Here is a 19,791-nt window from a genome sequence, read left to right on the forward strand (position 1 = left end):
CATTTACAAAGCTGATGGAAAACTTGAGTAAAGGATGCTTTGCAGGAAATGGCTTCTCAAAAAGGGAAGTAGTGCAAAAGCCAGTTATATTTTCCTTGTTCACAAACTTGTTTGGAAGATATTATTAATCCTTCACATCTGTGCAGGTGCAGCCTTCAGACTCCCAGCTGGGTATTTTTAACAGAAGCAAACCACAGCAGGGAATTCCCTGCCCCCTGTTCCAAACCAGTATTTTGGTTTCTTCAGGGAACTTGTGTGTCTTTCAAAAGCCACAGTTTGGTAACTGGGTGTCAAAGTTTACCACAGAAACTTTCAGGAGAAAAAGGGGAAGGCAGCTCCTGCAGAAATACCAAAACCACTGCAAAACCAAGTGTGAAAACTTTGGGGTGGGTTGGTGGGAATGGGAGGATGCTGAGGGGGAATGGATGGGACTGAAGGGGTCAGAGGTAAATCACTGTCTGGTTCTGCTCAAAGTGAAAGTGTGTGTGCTGGGGAGTGGGGGAATTCCAGGAAAGCTATGGAATTCCAGGAAAAGCAATGGAATTCCAGCCAAATGCCCCTGCAAGAATAGCCAGTAGGACTTTGTCAGGTGCCAGATCTCATGCTGAGAGTGCATGGCCAGGTTTCCCTGTCCCAAAGGGCTTTTTCCATGAGGAAAGCAGAGCCTCAGCTAACAGAGTTCTCTCCAAAGCTAACTCTAAAAGAATATATATTTTTTAATATGGAATTTCTACCTGTATACCCATAAATCCTGGGAAATGACCATCCCTTACCATTTGTTTACCTGCACAGGAGGATTGTTGCAGCAATATCTGGAAGAAGCAAGATTAAAAAGCAATTACTGTAGCCTAGCAGGGGTGTGTTGTCCAGAAAATACCTCTTCCAAGTTCAATTCCTTCTCCAAGTTGATAGCTTTGAGGCCAAGACAGGGTATAAAACTTTGAGGACGTGAAACAAATTTCTGCTGCAAACCATGGGAACCTCTGAAAGTTGACATAACTTCTGTAGCTGGAAGTTTCAATTTGTTTAATTTATTTTGCTTCCTTAGGGCTCAGCTGTACTTGTTTTGTCGGGTTAGTTTATTTATGGACACATTGTGCTGTTCTCCCACAGGGATGACCTCTCAACTCCAGCAAGTCATCTGCCACTTGTTAGTGTTGGTGTTAAGCCTGTTTAGAATCTCTGCCTGAGGTTTAGAGGTCTTTTGCATCAGTCTGGGGATGTATGGACGGCTAGCACAGAGCAATTGCTACTCTGATAGCTGCTTTCTAGACTAATTAAACACACAGCTGATTGTCACAGGTGTCATCTTGTAACGTCACCTGCAGCAAATGAATGGAGTGCAAATACAGCTTGAATTCCTTGTGTGCAGGTGGCTCATTTATTCTTTCTTTGCAGTGACCAGAAGAATCTCTTTTCCCAGGAGACTCGAGTCAGTGTCAGGAGAGAAATGTTCCTGCTGAATTTGGTGTGTGGGGCAGCTGAGGGCAAAGCTTCCCTGGGAGTTTGAGGTCTGTGGTCCCTCCCTGAGCAGGATGCCCTGGCAGGAGCTTTGCTGTTCACCTGCCACGAGGGAATAAAGCACTCCCAGCACCTGGAGAGCATGTCCTCTGCCTCTGGACAGCCAGGGAACAGGCTCTGTTTGTGGATTTGGGAGAATAAAGCACTCCCAGCCCATGGAGAGTACGTCCCCTGCCTCTGGACAGCCAGGGAACAGGCTCTGTTTGTGGATTTGGGAGAATAAAGCACTCCCAGCCCATGGAGAGTACGTCCCCTGCCTCTGGACAGCCAGGGAACAGGCTCTGTTTGTGGGATTTGGGAGAATAAAGCACCCCAGCTAAGTCACCTGTGCAGAGCCACCCTGGAGTTGGTTTCCTGTGCCTGTACCTGCCCTTGCTGCCTTCCAGCTCCCTCCTGCTTCCCTCTGATGCCTGTGGCACCAACAGAGAAAGCAACATGTAAGACAATTTCAGCGTAAGAGCAGAAATGCTGCCTCACTTGAGCTGCACTTAACCCCTGGCTTTAAGTGGCTATGAGAGGTTTGTGAGACGTGCTTGATACGTTTAAGAAATAAAAAGCCTCGCTGTGAGAGAGGGGAGGAAGGAGCTGCAGCAGAGCTTCAGGCTGGTGGAGGCATTTCTAGGTGTGCATCCCTTCCTTGCTGGCTGGCTGAGGTGAGAATGGGCTCTCCAGCAAGAGAGCTGCTTCAGGAGGAGGTGTGCTTGGTGATGGCCAGTTTGCTGAATTTTCCTTAGCTCTGCTTTCCAGCTTTGTGCAGGACTTGCTGCCCAGGTTTCCCTGTGGAACTCTGATGTGGTGTACTAGGTTTGGTTACTGCCTTTGGTTCAGGTGACTTGCAAAGGAGTTTCACTGACTTCTGGCTTCTCATAGCAGACATTTCCTTGCTCAGCCACCACTCAGGAGTCACCTGCTCAATATTCCTCCCCCACACCTGACGCAGCTTGTTCAATCCTGTTCTTTTCCTGTGAAGCAAGAGACAAAAGAGCAGCATTTGCTGTAGTTCACAAGGCTCCCAGGTGCATTTAGGAAAACACCTCCCAGCCCATGGAGTCCAAGCTGTGCCCTATCCCCACCTTGTCCCCAGCCTAGAGCACTGAGTGACCTCCCTGCCTGCCCTTTCCAGGAAGAAATTCCTCCTGATGTCCAACCTGACCCTCCCCTGGCATGGGTTTCAGGATGGCGACAGGCTCTGTAAGCAGCTTGAGCCTGCTGGGAAGCCACGTGAGAAGGTGACATCCATGTGCCAGTACAAATCTTGGCTCCAGAAATACTCAGTGTGAGGTGAAGGTGTAGCTGTTTTAACAACACATGAAGTGGAAATGTCTTATTCTTGGTGTTTCCAAGTTTGCTTGCAGCTGTTGTGCCTGTGCCCATCCGCCTGTGCCCATCCTTTCTTTGCATCCTGCATCAGGAGTTATGACCTAAAAATAAATTGTGTTGTGCAAAGGATGGGAAATGAGACTTTCTTTGCGTCCTGCATCAGGAGTTATGACCTAACTTGTGTATGACCTAAATTGTGTTGTGCAAAGGATGGGAAATGAGACAGCATCGCTGATTTCAGGTTTTATTGCTGTGTGTGTGCCCTGTGCTGAAAGACTTTCTGCTGTTCAGGGAGCTCCAGCTGGGGCTGAGCAGTGCAGGCTGTCACCACCCAACTGGGACTGAGCTCTGCTCTCTGGCCAGCTGTTAGTCCAGAGCCCAAATTGAAAAAAACAGGATTTGGAGAAGGCACAGATGTTGTTAGGGTTTCCCTGAGGTGAGGATAACCCTTGCAGATCTCTGAAAGGGAAGGGAACAGATTTATTTGCTGTGCTGCCGTGCTCTGCAGTGGCTCGGAAGGTCTGGGGTGAGGTGGCCACAAACTGCTCTGGCACCAGCTGAAACCACAGAAAGGGCACTGTGGTGTGGTTTGCTCTGCCTGTGCCACACTGATGGCTTCCCTGGGCTGACTGGGACAGTTGTGTCATTTCACAGGTGTCTGGAGAAGAAATGGAGTGGACAGTGAGGCCTGAAGGTCACTTTTGTATTCCAGCCTCTTTGTCTGCTTTAGTGTTGACATTGAATTCATGGGCACAGGCCAGCTTTGCCTGTTGCTCTTCATGCTTTGGCAGCAAGGACTGAAATCTCTGTTTGAGCTGGCAGCTGGCCCCAGCCCTGGTGCCTTTTGCATGATGACTTGTGTGTGGTTCAGAATTAGGCATCCTCTCCCCACAGGTTTGGAAAGTGTCTTTGGACAAAGAGGGAGAGGGATCTCCTTTATAAAGGTGATGATGGTGCTGAGTGAGCCTTTTGGTGTTTAAAAACCTGCCTTTCTGCCCCTCCAGTGCTCTCAGAGGTGTAAAACAGTTCTTTCCCCTCCTTTTTTCTCTTAAACTAAGCATTGAGGATCTTGTGTCACTTGCTGATAGTGTAGTCTGTACCTCAGGAAGTGCTGCAGCTGGCTTGGTGTGTTGCATTTAGGCAAGCCAGCTAATTTTGGCACTTAGCATGCCTGGTGTAACTACTTTTCTCCCAGGAGTAAGGAAAAAAAAAAAAAAGAAATAAAGTCAGGGTAAGAATCACACCAGGCAAATTCCAGCTTGAAAGACAGTAGGAGTAAGTGAAGGTGTGTGTGGGTCTTTTTTTTTCTGTTTATACTTGGTTAATTCTACTTTTGCAGCAGCAAGAGGTAAGTCCATTGATTAATTAGGCAGTTCATGGATGTAAGCAACTGGTGCAGAACCAGCTGCTGGTTGGGAATTCCCTGGCAGAGGGACAACAACCAAACCATATCCCAAGAAAAACATGGACCTGGAGCTCTGGGATGGTGAGCCTGCAGAGATAGATAAGGATTCAGCCTAGGAAAATGCACTAATTGATAACTACTCCAGAACCAGTGGAGTGGGAGATAACTGTCCCCTGCCCTCTCCCAAGGAATTCCCCAGGCTCGGTAGCCTGGCCTTGGCAGCAGGGTCCAGCACATTTTATTTCCTCTGCTGAAGCAGGGATCATATCTACAGCAGCCTTTAAATGAGAAGAGCTTTGAGCTGGAAAACGAGCTGCTTTTAGGCAATAACATTCTAAATATTCCTGTCCTGCAGTCCTGTTCCCCTGGGATGACTGGGATCAGCTGAATTGTGATTGTTTGACTGTGCTGCTTTTGCCTCTGGTGACCACTGTGGTTGATTCCTCTTGTTTTAAACAACAGCCTTGCTGAGTGCTTGGGGCAAAGCTGTGTTTTAAGGTGGGTATGAGTGTTTTAGGGCTAGAGGACAGCAGGTGATCTGCAGGCTGGCTGGATTTCATTCCTGTAAGGGAAATTGTGGGCCAGGCTGCAGGGAAATTCCCTTTATTTTGATAGTGGTTTTCTACAGCTGCTTACTGGGGAAGACCCCATAAGTTTTGGGTTTCCCTGCTGCACCTTCAGGTTTTTCCTACTGTTTGATCAATTATCTGCTCTGAAAAAGTGAGCAAGACAGAAATGACAGCCTTGCTTCAACTCAACCTTGCTGTGACAACCCTTTGCAGCCCATTACTAAGGGATGACACTTTTTGTTTGTAGCTTTGCTTTAGCAAAATAGTCCTTCATAGCTGGAAAGCCTTAAGGAATAAAGTTTCTGGCAATATCTGTAGGAGTTGCAGTTCTTTGCTTTGCAAATGCTGAAGTCTACGTCTTGCTTTAATGCTTCTCAGAGCTAAAATATTTTTGGATAAACAAAGCTTTTCACATACTGTTTAAAGTGCTTACAGGCAACCTTTATCCCTGGAGTGGAATGCAGCCATGGGGAAAAGTGCAGTGGGAACAAGGCCCTCTAACAGAGTTGATGGCCAGGAGTGGGATGGAGTGGGGAAACATGTCACATTTAAATGTTAATTTTGATTGGCATATCACATTCCAAACCATTTCTTGTATGAAAAATTACTGGTGTCCATAACCAGATTATTTTTTCTTTATGGAACAGTCTGCAGTCAGCTTTTCTCCCCCAAATTTCCACTGGATATTGCTGGGTAAATAAGGAGCAGTGCTGGAAAATCATAGTGTGGCATCTTAGGAACCTACTGGGATAAAGTCTGGGATAAAGAGGAGCAGCACATTTCTGGTATTTGCTGTTTTACAGTAAAGAACTTCCAAAGTCTCTCCTACTTGCAGAGGGGAAGAGTTTTTCCCAACCTGGTGTCTGTGAGAGAGCAAACCCTCCAGGCTTGTTAGGCAGTAATTTAAACGTAGCTGCATGGCCTGGGAGCCAGAAAAAAAAGGATTTCTTTGCACTCCTCTGAGTGGGAAAGGTGGGATGAGGCAGGGAGCAAGGAGTGGGCAGTGGCGCATAGACTCCTCTCTTAGGGACATGTCAGACTCCTTGCCAGCAAGCGTTGTGGATACAAAGAGTTTAATTGGGATCAAGTTGCAGGGAGTGGAGGGAAGCTGAGCAGCTCTTAGGATGAGAAATTTCCCAAAAGGTTCCTAAATCCATGCTCAGGAAGCTCCTGGAGCTGAAAGTAGCCAAATCCTCAGGCAGAGCCTTGTCTGGTTGGGGCAGTTTAGCTGCCCTTCAATGTTGGTTTAACTGCTATGGCTCAGCAACTTTGAGGGTTAGGGTTGTGGCTTTTTTTGCTTCTTCTCTGTGCTTTTGCTTGTTTGTGGTATTTCTGTTGCATGAGGCTGTAAAGGAAATAAAAACCCCTAAAGCTTGGGGTGACTGACTTTGAGGGCTGTAACAGTAGAGGCAAAACCCTGACTTTTCATTGAGTGGACAGTTGAAAATATCAGTGTGTGTACCAAGTCACTTCTCAGTGTCCAGGCATTCATGTAGGGCTGAGATTTCCTTGGGGCACTTGGCTCCCTAAGGGGTGAGAAGGGTCATAGCAACACTGGGGCCAGGTTTGTGGAGAGAAATGTGCCTTGGAAGGTGTTTTTTGGAAGGATGAACAACAATAAGGTGGGGAAGGAGGTCTGGGAACAGGACTGATTATTCTGGAAAGGGGGAAAGAGTCTCCTGCTGTAGAAGTCGGGTGTATTCAGGTCACCATGATACTGCAAGAACTAAGAAAAAAGAAATTCCATCAACAAATCCTACTAATTCACATAATTATGTTGTTGTCGATTGCAGTATCAATTTTTTTTCACTTTTTGGGACACTGGGAATGAGTTTGCATGGTGCTGGCAGGTCTCCTGGCAGCTTTCCATGCCCAAAAGATGGAAGGGATGTTTCTGGGCTGCCTCTCTGAGTTCATCACTGCACTATTTAGTGGTTCCCTAGTGCAGATCTGTCTACTTAAACCAAATGAGGATCATTCCTTCCCTTTCACATTGCTATTAGCTGGATGATTTTATTGTCTCTGCAGGAAGAGAGCAGAGACAAGCAACTGTAGATTAGGAACAATTTGCAAAATAGTTCCCTGATTAGCACGCCTGTGGAGATGTTTTTCTGTGTAAGGGCTGCACCACAAATTTTACTGGCTCCCTACACTCAAAGAATTAACTGTGAGGAGGATTAAAATGACATCTTAGACATCAGCTAAACATCCTCTCAAAATCCCTTACGTTGTCTCTAAATCAATTAATTTGATTTTCTCAATCCACAACTGGGTTGGTGAACTTGTGTCAGTGATCTATTTAGGCTGAATTTCTCCGGAGTATTTTAAAGAGTACTTCAGTACTGCTGAAATGGTGCAAAAAAAAAAAAAAGGCAGTGAAATATGGAAATGCCCTGTGCCAGGGTGTGAAATGAAGATGCTGCTCTAGTCATGGGGATGCCTTCTCCAAGCAGCATTCTTCAGCTGGTTAATCCAGCCCTCACAGACATTCCTGATCCCTACTGGTTAAATGGAATAAGAAAATAAGACAAGAGCCTGCTATTGCTCTTTTTGCCATGGTGCTGCTTGTGTGGATGTGAGAAGTGGGAAGGAAAAGACACAGGAGAATCCTCAACTCCAAAGCTTTGCTGATGAACAGCACGAGGAGTTCTGCAAAGTCTACAAAAGTGGCCCTCAGCACTCAGATGTGGCCACTTAACTCTCCTAAATCCTGGTTTGCTTGTAATTCCACATGGATAATAAGGATGGTAGCATTCACCTGGGAAACATCTGAATATTAGTAAGAGGAATCACGTGCTCTCTCTGGGAATCCTGCAGCTCTCCACTGGCTGTGACATCTCCAGATGCATCAGTCAGAGATGGAGCTCCCACTGTGAGCCTGCAGCAGGCTGTGCTGGGACACTGTGCTGGAAAATGGGGAATCTTCTGGGAATGAGCCAGCAGAGCTCTGCAGAGGTTTGGGTCCTGTTGCCTGGTGGTTCTGAGCTGTGCTGTGACACGGAGAACAAGGCTGGTGCTAACTTCACTCATTGATGCTCACAGCATCAAAATCTCCCAAATTTTCTTCTCAGCTGGTGCTCCTGTATTGTATTTGTGGGGTGCCCCATGGCAGGGAGGAATGATGAATCTGACTCCATGTTCTTAGAAGGCTAATTTATTGTTTTATGATACTGTATTATATTAAAGAATACTAAACTAAACTATAATAAAGAATCAGAAAGGATACATACAGAAGGCTAAAAAGATAATAATGAAACTCGTGACTCTCTCCAGCGTCCGACACAGCTTGACCTTATTGGCCAGTAAGTCAAAATAATTCACATGAAACCAATGAAACAATCACCTGTTGGATAAGCAATCTCCAACCACATTCGAAAGCAGCAAAACACAGGAGAAGCAAATGAGATAAAATTGTTTTCCTTTTCTCTGAGGCTTCTCAGCTTCCCAGGAGAGAAATCCTGGGTGAAGGGATTTTTCAGAAAATATGAATGTGACACTCCTGCATGAAGGAAACACTGTGGCTGTCAGAGCAAGGGGTGGCACAGCCAGAGCTGAGCATGGTCACGTTAGATGCTGAAATTCACAGAATCTCTGGGTTGGAAGAGACCTTAAAGACCATCAAGTCCATCCCAGCCCCAAGACCTCAACTAAACCCTGGCACTGAGTGCCACATCCAGGCATGGTGACTCCCCCATCTCTCTGGGCAGGCCATTCCAGAACTTGGTCACCCTTTCTGTAAATAGCATCGGGCAGGATGCTTTTCCAGCCTAAATAATTCTGTGATTCTGTGGCACAGCTTGTCGTTTATGTGCAGATATTTCCCAGCTCAGCATCACTTAGCAACTCCAGGAGCTGCACCGTTTCCACAGGGATACTGAGTTTAGGGAAACAAGGCCCTGAACCAGCAGCTCATCCCTCAGCAGAGCAGCAGCCAGTGCTCTGCCAGCAGAAGGGTGTCCCTCAGGGGAGGGAGGAGTTTCGCATACAGGCTCGTTGATTTGGGGAAGACAGACCTTGTGTTTTCTGAAAAGTGTATTAGCAGTGTTAGAGTTGGGCAGTGCTGTGTGCCACAGGACAGACAGCACAGAGCTCAATCAAACCTTGCCACGCAGTCCTGCTGCCAGCAGAGCTGCTAGTACCCAAACTCTCGCTGTGGATTGCTCCTCCTGTCCTTTCACCAGCCCAGAAATAATCCTGGATGTGGCAGGAACGTGTCCTAGCAGGCTCCATGGAGAGCAGAGGGAGAGGCTGCAGCTGCGAGGGAGCAGCTCGGGATTCTCACAGCGAATGCTGCTGATTCACAGCTTGCTCATCAAAAACGTGTGTTTGTGTCTGAGCACCACGCTGGGCTCTGGGATCCATGAGAGCTGTCATGGCTGGAAGAGGGGGCACGCAGGGTGTGGAGCTGTCCCTGGCTGGCTTCCTCCTGGGCTGGCTTTTGGGGGCTCAGCAAACCCTGCAGATAAGCGAGTGTGCTAAGTTTGGGAGGGCTGCTCTCATGAGATAATGGCCAGTTACTCATGGAAACAGGGCCTTCCTGGCCTGGGTGACACCTCTCATGATCCTGCAGCAGGCAGGGCAGGAGGGTGGCAAGGCTTTCCCTGGCTTTTCCATGGCTCTGCCCATCTGGACAGAGCCTCTTCCAGCCTGTGGCACAGGAGAATCTTCTGGCCTGCAGGTGGAGGTGCCTGGTGTCCCCCTCCCCACAGCACTCATTGAAGGTGAGGCAGTATGAAAACTCAAAAGCAAATTTCCAAGCAATCCTAAATGTAGCTAAAAAGGAGTCTCAGGAAATTAGTTACCAGGCTTCCGTCTGCTTGTTTCCTGGCAGACAATTCCTTGGGTTTGGTGCTGCTGCAACAAGCAGAATTGGATTTATTTATCCCCCCTTCCTCCCCAACTTGTATTTGAGTGGAAAGGTATGAATTGCACTAACTAATGTGAATGGAGCAGGGAGACCTCTGCTTTTCCTTCGTCTGAAAGCTGAGTTGGAAGAGCCCTGTGCAGCACAGGGATGTTCTATTCCAAATCCCCACCCTGATTTTGCCTCCCTTGGAGGCTGGAGGGATGGGATGAAGAGTGGGTTTGCTTCCCAGGGCAGTTTGTGTGCTGCTGCTGGCAGAGGTGGGCACAGGGATGGGGAGAAACCTGGTCCCTGCATGCTCCACCTGAGGATTTTGGCCATGAGCATTTTGGGTTTGCTTCTCTTTGCTTCTTCCTCTCTCTCCTAAATGATCCTGCTTATCTTGGAGACTATCAGAAAAGGCTTCCAGCCTTCCTCCTTTGCTCCCCCTCATCATACCTTGTGTGATGCGGAGTTCAGAGCCAGTGTCACTTCAGCAGCTCCCTTCAGAGAAAACATTGAGGTTAATTTCTTTACTTGGGGCTCCATATGGCAGTGTGTATCCCATGAGTTTCCTGGATTGCTCTTGTAGTTAAGAAAAGGTGCTCTTAAAAAGGGTGTAGCAGGGTGGTCAGCAGCCTGTTTGTGGCAGTGGGAAACCCACGTTGTTCTGGGGGTGGTGGTCTCCTCCTGTAGTAATTTCATATGGTTCTCCTAGGAAAATCCTGGCAAGCTGTGTAGAAGCTGTGGGAAACTTAGAGGAAAGAATTCAAACAATTATTATCTCTCCTTCTGTAACCATTGTTTATAGATATGGTTCTCCAGAGTGTGCTATTCATAGTTCACCAGTAGTGTGAGAGAAGATTCCTAAAGGCCAGTCAGGTCTTAGGTCCACCATTATTTCTACAAGAACTGTAGATTTCTAATAATTGAGTGTCTTTTCATGCCTTCTGAGGATGGAGTCTCTGTATCACCTTTGGCTGTCCCCGATACCCCTTCAGTGATATCCTCCAAAACTCATCTAGGCCTGTGTGCACACAAGGATATTCTCTCTTTCTGTGTCCTGTGGGAAATACTATTTTTAAAGTGCAGCTGCTCCATCCCTGGAAGCGTCCAAGGCCAGGTTGGATGGACCTTGGAGCAGCCTGGGACAGTGGAAGGTGTCCCTGCCATGGCAGGGGTGGAATGAGATGAGCTTTGAGGTCCCTCCCAACCCAAACCATTCCATGATTTTATGTTAGCATGGCCTTCCCTGTATATCCAAGCTCTTGTTAGACCTTGAGGTCGTCTTCACACTGAAACAACTCCTGATGTTTTAATGAAGGCTTCCTGTTAGCACCTCTTAAACGTCCTTATCTTTTATTTGTTTGCTGTTTTGTTAACAGTGACTCTCATGACTACGTGAGAAGCTGCCAGCAGCAGGTCTGAGCTTCCACTCTCCTCTTCCAAATGAGTTTCTAACCTGATGCATCGAGTGCTCTGGCTAGAAAAGCAGTTTCAGGTAGGTCAGTGCATCTTGCATTTTGCATTTTCAAACATGTGTGTTTTGGAGTGATGTGTTCATTCTTAACCTTGTTTACTGTGATCTGAATTGGGGCAAGTTCTTGTTTTTGGATATTTCACAAACTGTCTAACTCCAGTATTATTAAATTGTAAAATCTTAGGGAAAGACAACTGAAAGATCCCTTAGATCAGTTTCTTCTGCCTGCTTCCAGGGGAGGACGACTGAGAGCAGAACTTGAAGATGTAGATTGTGGATAAATGCTCCCAAAACTCTGCTTGTAAGGAAATCTTTGCCCTTTTGGCTATGGAAACTGGTGATATATTGTGTAGACAGCCAGAATGGGGCTGGAATACCTGTGTTCTGTTCCCAGCTCTGGCTTTGGCATAGATAAATGACCTGCAGAGAGAATAAACAGGGTCTGTGCCCTTTATTGCTGCTTGTAGTTGTGTTTTTGTCTTTCAGTAATCCTTTGAAGCTGTGTGAGGATTTGCTGAAAGGCATCTCATAGGATTTGTCATGGTTTTGTGGGGTTTGATCTGTGCTGGAAAGCTCCGTGACTGATTGAAGAGGTAGAGGGGAGGTGTAGTGAGAATCAGAAAATAAAAGTGGAGTTTTGGGTGTAAAGATTCTGAGGAAGAGTGTTCTAAAAGCTGTGATTTGTTTGTGTGCAGCCCCAGTGTCCAGCACCTTGAGTGAACCAAGTCTCTCATGCCTCCCATTCCTAGTTGGGAAACCTTTTGCCTTTTTCCTAAAAATGTTCTGAAATATTAGAGAGCCTTAACTGGCTGATTGTGAGAGGCTGTTGTGGGAGACAGAGCAGAGAAGCACCTTTCAGTTGTGATTCTTTCTAATCCCTGCAGGTGCCCTGAGCACCTTTGTCTTTGGCAAGTTGGGTTTAGCCCCTCTCCTGTGGCTGTCCCAATACTGCCTCTCTCTGGATCTCAAAGGCTGTATAAGTAAGATGTTCTGGTGGTATCTTACAGAATCTGTAACAAATACCACCAGAAATACAAAAAAAAAAATGCTATGACTAAACACCAAGGCTGCTGAAATAAAGGGAAATTACATTTTTGCGTGTCACAGGTCAGATGATGATGAGCAGGATTTTTGCAGTTGTTGCTCTCTGAAAGCTGCCTCTGTGTCACTGTTCTGGACGAACTATAATACCAAGGCTTGTTTACAGCAGTAGTGAAAAATTCCTACTTTCCCCACCCTTCTTCAAGTACATCAGTGTTGGGAGCAGGAGACACTTTGAGCAGACACCCGAAGCTCCTGTCACTGCATTGATTCAGCTTCTGTTTGCTCTGCATCCAATACAGAGCAGTCATGAATAATGCAGGCATCTATTACTTAAAGTTTAATGCAGCTTTAATCGGGGTTGAACATCGAGAGGTGCAGAGGAGGCTGCTCTGCTCTGTGCTGAAGGGAAAGGATTCAAACCAGGTGTGGCTGGGTCTGTGTTGGTGGGTTGTTCCTTTGCCCAGGGCAGGGCCTGTCCTCAGGGCTGGCCCTGCTGAGGGACCTCCAGGGCTGTGTCCAGTTCTGGGTCCCCAGTCCAGGAAGGACATGGAGGGGCTGGAGCCTAAATTATTTTTAATTTTAACTCAATAACCAGCTACTTGTGGCCTGCAAAGTGGACTTTTTTATGCAATTACACAAAATCGCCCAAACCCATGGAAAAGAAGGTGAAGAAGAAGGACCAGCATCTGCCCCAAAACCTGCATCTTGTTTATATATATTACTGTATCCTAAAACCTTAAACTCTTAAGTTTCCCACCACATGATATTGCACACTTCTAACCAAACTACACACTCATAATCCCAGTTCTATCATACCTTTTTGGAATTCAATTTCAGGCCTTGGCAGGGGCTGCCCAGGGAGCTTTGCAGTGCCCATCCCTGGAGGTGTCTCAGGAAGGGCTGGAGGTGGCACTCAGTGCTCTGGGCTGGGGACAAGGTGGGCATTGGGCACAGGGTGGATTCCTGAGCTGGCAGGGATTTTTCAACCTAAAATAATTCTGTGATTCTGTGGCACAGCTCATCATTTATGTGCAGATATTCACTTACAGCTGCCTTGGTGTCTGTGACCTCTGGTTTTTGCTGTATTTATCTCACTCTGTGACAGCACAGGTTCTGTACTCATAGGGTCAGAGAGCATGTGCATGACTCTGCTGTGATCCAGGGATCTCACAGTGGAATATCAAGGCACTGCTGTCTCTTCAATGGCTTTTTTTTTTTTCCTTCTTGGTATGAGTATTATTTTTTTAAACAAAGGAAAAACATCCCTTTCATCAATTGTTCCCTTTGCAGAACTTGAGCCTTAAAATAATCCAGGAAGCCTTTTGTTATATAAATATACTCATCCTCCAGCTTGGCATGGAATGTGCTTGACAGAGCTGCTTGCTGAATTCTGTTTTAAACTTGAATTTCAGTGGCTATGAAGGAGAAGCCCTGGGCTCAGAGAGCAAAGCAAACACTGCTTGCTGTGTAATCACAGTGTAACAGGGACTATTTAGAGCAGTGGAAAGCAGGGTTTATGCCTGGAACTCAGCTTCTGTGTCTCAGGGATTTTTGTTTCAGCTTGTTACAGCCAGGTATGCTCATACCTACCAAATTTAGCTCCATGGGAAGAGAGCATATGTGCATATGTGCAGTCTTTTGAAAATATTCCTGCTTAAGTTGTTTGATCAGGAATAGAACTCTGTGTGAATGCAGCAAGGGCTTGGAATGGTTAACAGCAAATTCCAGTGCAGAACACTCAGAGGTGAGATCTCCCACTTAAGTGGGCAACAGGTGACTAGAGCAGATGTTTAAACAGAAAATGAACAAACCACCATCACCAGAAAAAAATCCCACTAACTCAAAAATCCATCATCCACAAAAACCCACCACCCTGTGAAGTTCAAATAATCTTTGTTAGAAGTGCTGGCTGTTTCCTGGGTGTTGTCCTGTGCATGTAAAAGCACCTTGCGGGGAATTTATGAATCATGTGGAGTTTTTCTGTGTCCTCGGTAGGCCACACTTTGATTGTGACATTGTTTTTGTTTTTTTTTTAAGTGACACCTTTGGTTTGTTTTGCTGCAAGTCTCAGCTTGAAGCTGCTGCTGACTGAGGAGGTTGGACTCAGTGGTCTTGGAGGTCTTTTCCAACCTAAATGGTTTGATGATTCCTCCCAGCTTTTCACAGAATCACTGGGGTGGAAGAGATCTTCATGATCATCAAATCCAACCCATGCCCTAAACACCTTAACTAAACCATGGTGCCACATCCAGTCTGTTTTTGAACACATCCAGGGATGGTGACTCTACCACCTCCCCAGGCAGGCCATTCCAATATTTTATCACTATTTCTTGTGAAAAACTTCTTCCTAATATCCAGCCTATATTTTCCCTGACACAGCTTGAGATGCATTCATCAAAACTATCCCAGAGAAGTGGGGATGTTAAGAGGATGCTGCAGGATGTGCCTGGGTGGTTTTGGTACAAACAGGAACAGGTTCACCATCCCAGGTTGCTCCAGGCCCCATCCAACCTGGCCTTGGACACTTCCAGGCACGGGGCATCCACAGCCTCTCCAAGCATTGACATCTTTGGCACTTGCAAAACTAAAGGTTTAATGGAATTTTGGAGCAGAGATTTTATATACCTTGTGTTCAGTTTGTTGGATCAATCAAGTTGGGTTTTGGAAGATTTTTTAGCTGCTTTATTCAATGGGAATATTCAGGCGTGGCTTGTTCTGGGTGCTGTGGATAATTTCCTTCTTGTCTCCTAATTTATTTGCCTTCAGACATGTAGTTACTCCCGTGTTTCCAGGAAAATGGAAAGGATGTGTTAGCAGGAAATGGCTGCAGTTAATGAAAATAGGTTGTACTTGCTGATGATTAATCCTTAATCCAAAGAGGGAACGTTCCCTCTTCAGCATTGTGGCCTGAATTAGCATCTGACTGTTCCTTTGTCCTGGGGCTGGCTCTGAATGACTCCAGGATTGATTCATGGCTTAGGGCCCCCAGTAATAGGATTTCCTGTGAGGGCGTGTCACCAGTCCTTGCACAGGTTCAAAGGGAAAACGGGTTTTCCCTCCTGTGTTGCATCCTCTGGACTTGTGCCCCTTGGCTTTGGCTCCCTTTTCTCCCTGGCTCTGGACCCCACGAGGTTTCAGCTGGGATTTGATGGCTGCTGCCATCCCAGCTCCTTTCAAGAGCCCCATCATCCACCCCAAGGCATGTGGGGACAGGGCAGGCCGTGTTCTCCTTGGGTTCAAGAGTGAACACAAATACATTAGTGCTTTCTGAAAGGCTTTCAAGTGCAGCACTGCTCTTTTGCAGCTCTTTTTGCTTCCTTTGAAGGCTGAGCAGCCACCACTGAACTCAGGGCTGCAGTGCGTGACTGCTCCCTTAGCAAGCAGTTAAAACATCAGCTATTACACTGATGTGCAAATGTTATTTTGTGCTGAAGTCATGCTGGAAATAGTTCAAAATGTCTTGTTTATTTGGATTCACGAGGGGCACGCTGTCTCGCTGAGCTCTAATCTTGTTTTGGTCTCTGCTTTCTTTGCAATCAGCAGAGCTGTATTCAGACCACGCTGAGAGATTTAAGGTGCCTCTTGCTCTGCACCCCAGGAGCCACAGGCTGAAGACAGCACCCCTGGGTTTGTGCCTTTTGGGAACGCTGGGGTGTTAATCAGTTGTTTTCCCTCAATTTTGGATGGATGGAACAGGCGCTGCTCCTGTGTTGAATTAAACCCTCTGCCCCTGGGCTCAGCTGAGACCCCACCTGCAGAGCTGCCCCAGCCCTGGGGCCAGCACAGGAGGGACCTGGAGCTGCTGGAGAGAGCCCAGGGGAGGCACCAGGATGGGCACAGGCATGGAGCAGCTCTCTGCTGGGAGGAAAGGCTGGGAGAGCTGGGGGTGCTCACTGGAGAGGAGAAGCTTTGGGGTGACCAAATTGTGGCCTGAAGGAGCTGACAAGAAACATGGAGAGAGACTCTGTACAAGGGATGGAGTGACAGGGGGAATGGCTTCCCATTGCCAGAGGGCAGGGATGGATGGGATATTGGGAATTAGGAATTGTTCCCTGGCAGGGTGGGCAGGCCCTGGCACAGGGTGCCCAGAGCAGCTGTGGCTGCCCCTGGATCCCTGGCAGTGCCCAAGGCCAGGCTGGACAGGGCTTGGAGCAGTCTGGGACAGTGGAAGGTGTCCCTGCCCATGGCAGGGGGTGGGATGAGATGAGCTTTAAGGTGCTTTCCAAGCCAAACCTTTCTGTGATTCTTTTAAATATCTCTTACTGGATAAGCACTGACTCATTTGGTCATTATCTTAATGACAGATGCACTTGTTTAAAATGACTCCACATTTTTCCAGTTTAATTGTTTAGCAGATAATACAGTCATTGGGATTCTTGCACAAGATGCTTTGTTTCAGTTCACTCCTTAAATGTTTTTATCTGTGTTTGCAGGATGCATGAAAATGGAAGGGTTTTTGTCCTGGCCTGTGCTGCCCTGCCTCTGCTGTCCCCATTCCCAGGGAGCAGTTGCAAGGCTGTCAGCAGCTGTTTTGACAGATTTCCGTGTACTGCTTGTGAAAACAAAAAATTACATCTCACATATTTTGCTGCGCGTGGATAAATACACAGCAAAGGGTGGGTGAAATATATGATATGAACATACTGAGGGACTTGTAGTGCCAGCACAGGATGTCTGCTCTGTCACCAGAGTCCTGTGTGACTGTCCCAGCTGTTCAGGTGATGTATGCATCCCTGCTACATCCAGGCAGGTTTAAATAGCCTCTTGTCCAGAGTTTGCTCCCATCTCCAGGTTCCTCCCTGCCCTTCCCTGCATTGTGGAGCATCCTGACAGCCATCTCCAGGCACTGACACATCACTGAATTCCCCAAGCTTTGCTAAGAGTTTCTTGGAAAGCTGCTTCAGCCTGTGGAGCTCCCTGAGCTGTGTGTAGCACATGCAGAAGGGCAGAAAGGTGAGGGACAGGCTTTGCACAAAGCTGTGTCATTATTAGGATATGTTAACGGGATGGCTCCAGGTGTTTTGTGCGTGCTGGGGCTGATCCAGATGAGCTGAGGCAGCTCCTTGGCTGCCCCTGCCCCAGGCCCTGGTGCTCGCTGCCAGCAGGAGTGCCCTGCCTTGGTGCTGCTTCCCAAATTCAGGGGCAGCACTCAACTTGCTGTCAATGTTTTGTTGTGATTTCCCTGCCTGTGTTTTGGTCTCTGTGAAGCTTCTCAGGGAAGGCAGCTGAATACCAAGACAGTGTCTCTCCAGCTCTGCAGTTTTGCTGATCTGTTTGAAGTCCCCAGACAGTTGATCAGGCAAACTTGCTGCTAAATGGATGATCTAATTCCCGGTGAATGCTGTGATCACAAGCATTACCCTACATCACAGAAACAATTTGAAAACCGGTGCGTACTCCTCAAGCTGTCAGTTGTCTTTCAGCACCCTGGTTGTGCTCTTTCATCTTTAAATGCTTGTGCTGAAGCTCCAATAAACTTACCTGTCAGCAACTGCAGGGATGTCTCTTCTGTCTCCAGCTCCTAGCTGCAGCTGGCAGTTTAAAAGCTGTTTACAGAGGAGATAAAGCAAGGAGCTGCTGTTTCTGTAAATTATTTTTCTTACACTCCAGTAATAGCATAAGGTTGTGTTGGTGCTTTGTGAGGATTGCTCAAAGCCAGCACACGAGTTATGTGCTCAGAACCCCTGAGGACCTGGGCAGGGCAGGAGGGTGTCCCTGTACAGAGGGGAAATGGGATGGACAGAGGTGACATGGTGGAAGAACAATGGGACACAGAATGCAACAACCTGACTGCCTGAAGAGTGGCCCCCAGCAGAGGAATGCTGTTTCACAGCCCACAGATACATGGTTTGAATTTTGCAAGAGAGAGCTCTTTTGAAACATGAAATTCGTAGACTCATAAAATCATTAGGGTTAGAAAGACCTCTGGGATCATCCAATCCCCCCTGTGCCCAGTGCCCACCTTGTCCCCAGCCCAGAGCACTGAGTGCCACCTCCAGCCCTTCCTGGGACACCTCCAGGGATGGGCCCTCCAAAGCTCCCTGGGCAGCCCCTGCCAAGGCCTGAGCACCCTTTCCATGCTGAAATTCCTGCTGAAATGTTGTTTGTGATCTTGGGCCTGAGATTTGGATCATTTGTCCTTGGTCCCCAGCTGGAGAAGGAATTGTTTTGTCTCCCTGCTCTGTGCAGAGAGCTCACCATCCCCTAATGTGAAGCTCAGACCCACACACCAAAGCAGCACAGACTCTGAGAAATACAAAGGCTAAAACCTGAGGCATCAGAACATCTAAGAGAGTCTGTTTTTTGTGGACCTGTTTATTCTCTTTCTTCTCAAGGAGGGGTTCTAGATGGTAATTTCAGTGAAATCCCTGTTCTGATCCTTCCTTTCTGTTACAACATCCAAAATTGTGCAGTAGGAGTACCTGACAAATTGCCCCAAGGAGCAGCTTTATTTTTACGCCACAGCCTTGCAAAAAGCAAGTCTTAAAAACTTAGATAAGTGAGCTTAATAAAACAGCAGGTTTTTGTTTAGAGTCCATTTGCTTCTTGCTTGTGCAAGAGGCACCACCATCCACCATCCTTGTAAAAGTCATGCTAAATCTGAAGCTCTTCTCTGTTTGTTTACAAAAACCCACTCATTGTTTCCATGTTGATGCGCTGATCATTTAGTTTTATCTGGAGAATTCTGATACTCAGCCAGGGTCTGCTTCTCTGTGGTAATTTGAGGTGGGGTGAAAATGGATACTTCAAAGCAATCCTGTGTTGTCATCCTGTGAGTTTGAGATGCCGAAAACAGGGGAAAAAAAATTAAAAATCTGTGTCCCAGCAGGAGTTTGAGGCTACAGCTCTGCCCCTGGGTGTACTGTGAATATTAATGACACAGAAGTGTGGGGACTGTGCACATGAAAAGAGGAAACCCAGGTGTGCTGAGCAGGAATCAGGTGTGTGCTACAAGGTCAGGGAGGCTGGAGAGCAGCAACTGGTTACTAATAAAAATCCAGGTCATTTTCTGTGCACCTCCTTAGGGGTCACTTTGCTGGTGCTGCATGAGGAAATAATAAATATAAGTGACCTAGGTTTGTGTGTGTGTATTTATTTGATGTTTTCTTACCAGAAGCCATCATCAGCTGAGGGGAGGAAGGCACATGCAGAGCCAGGGATGTGGTTCATTCTTTGCTCTGCTGCTCTGGTTTAAGAAAAGTTTTGGAAGCCTCTGTTTCAATATATTGAGAGGTTACTGCATTGTTCAGGCTCTTTGCTCTCTCTGAAGCCTAATGCTTGTTTTCTGCAACACTGGCAGAATGCAAAAATATTATTAGTTCTGGGTTTTGTTCTCTCTTGGGAGGCTTTTTTCCTGAATTTGGAGATTTTCTCACTGCAAATAGCTGCAAAGTCAAAGTTGTAAATGAATAAATATTATTAGGGAAGGAGTAGATAACAGAATAAGCTACTGTAAAAATAAGTTTAGAAATCACCTTTTTCTCCATGATTCTCCATGTCCTGAATCATCCATCTCCAAGAAGAACAAGGTTCAGCAAAGGATGATGAAGGTGATTGAAGGCATGGAACAGCTGTTGTATAAAAGGAGATGAATAAACTTTGTCTCTAG

At 46.8% G+C, this 19,791-nt stretch overlaps 1 protein-coding gene across 5 annotated transcripts in view; it reads left to right on the forward strand.

The window, feature by feature from the left end:
• The window catches only part of SGMS1 (sphingomyelin synthase 1), an 88,895-nt gene that overhangs the window by 12,589 nt on the left and 56,515 nt on the right, over nt 1–19,791 (forward strand). For 2 of the 5 annotated variants that reach the window (XM_041404912.1, XM_041404917.1), the window contains exon 2: nt 11,044–11,159. The exons of 1 other annotated variant lie outside the window; for it this stretch is intronic. The gene's annotated coding sequence lies outside the window, so the exon portion shown is untranslated. Of the gene's footprint in view, nt 1–4,456; nt 4,745–11,043; nt 11,164–19,791 lie in introns of those variants that run through there. 2 more of the 5 variants (XM_041404913.1, XM_041404914.1) reach the window with 2 other exon arrangements.

Source organism: Onychostruthus taczanowskii, unplaced genomic scaffold (assembly GCF_017590055.1).
Source record: "Onychostruthus taczanowskii isolate IOZ18803 unplaced genomic scaffold, ASM1759005v1 scaffold22, whole genome shotgun sequence".
NCBI lineage: Eukaryota > Metazoa > Chordata > Aves > Passeriformes > Passeridae > Onychostruthus > Onychostruthus taczanowskii.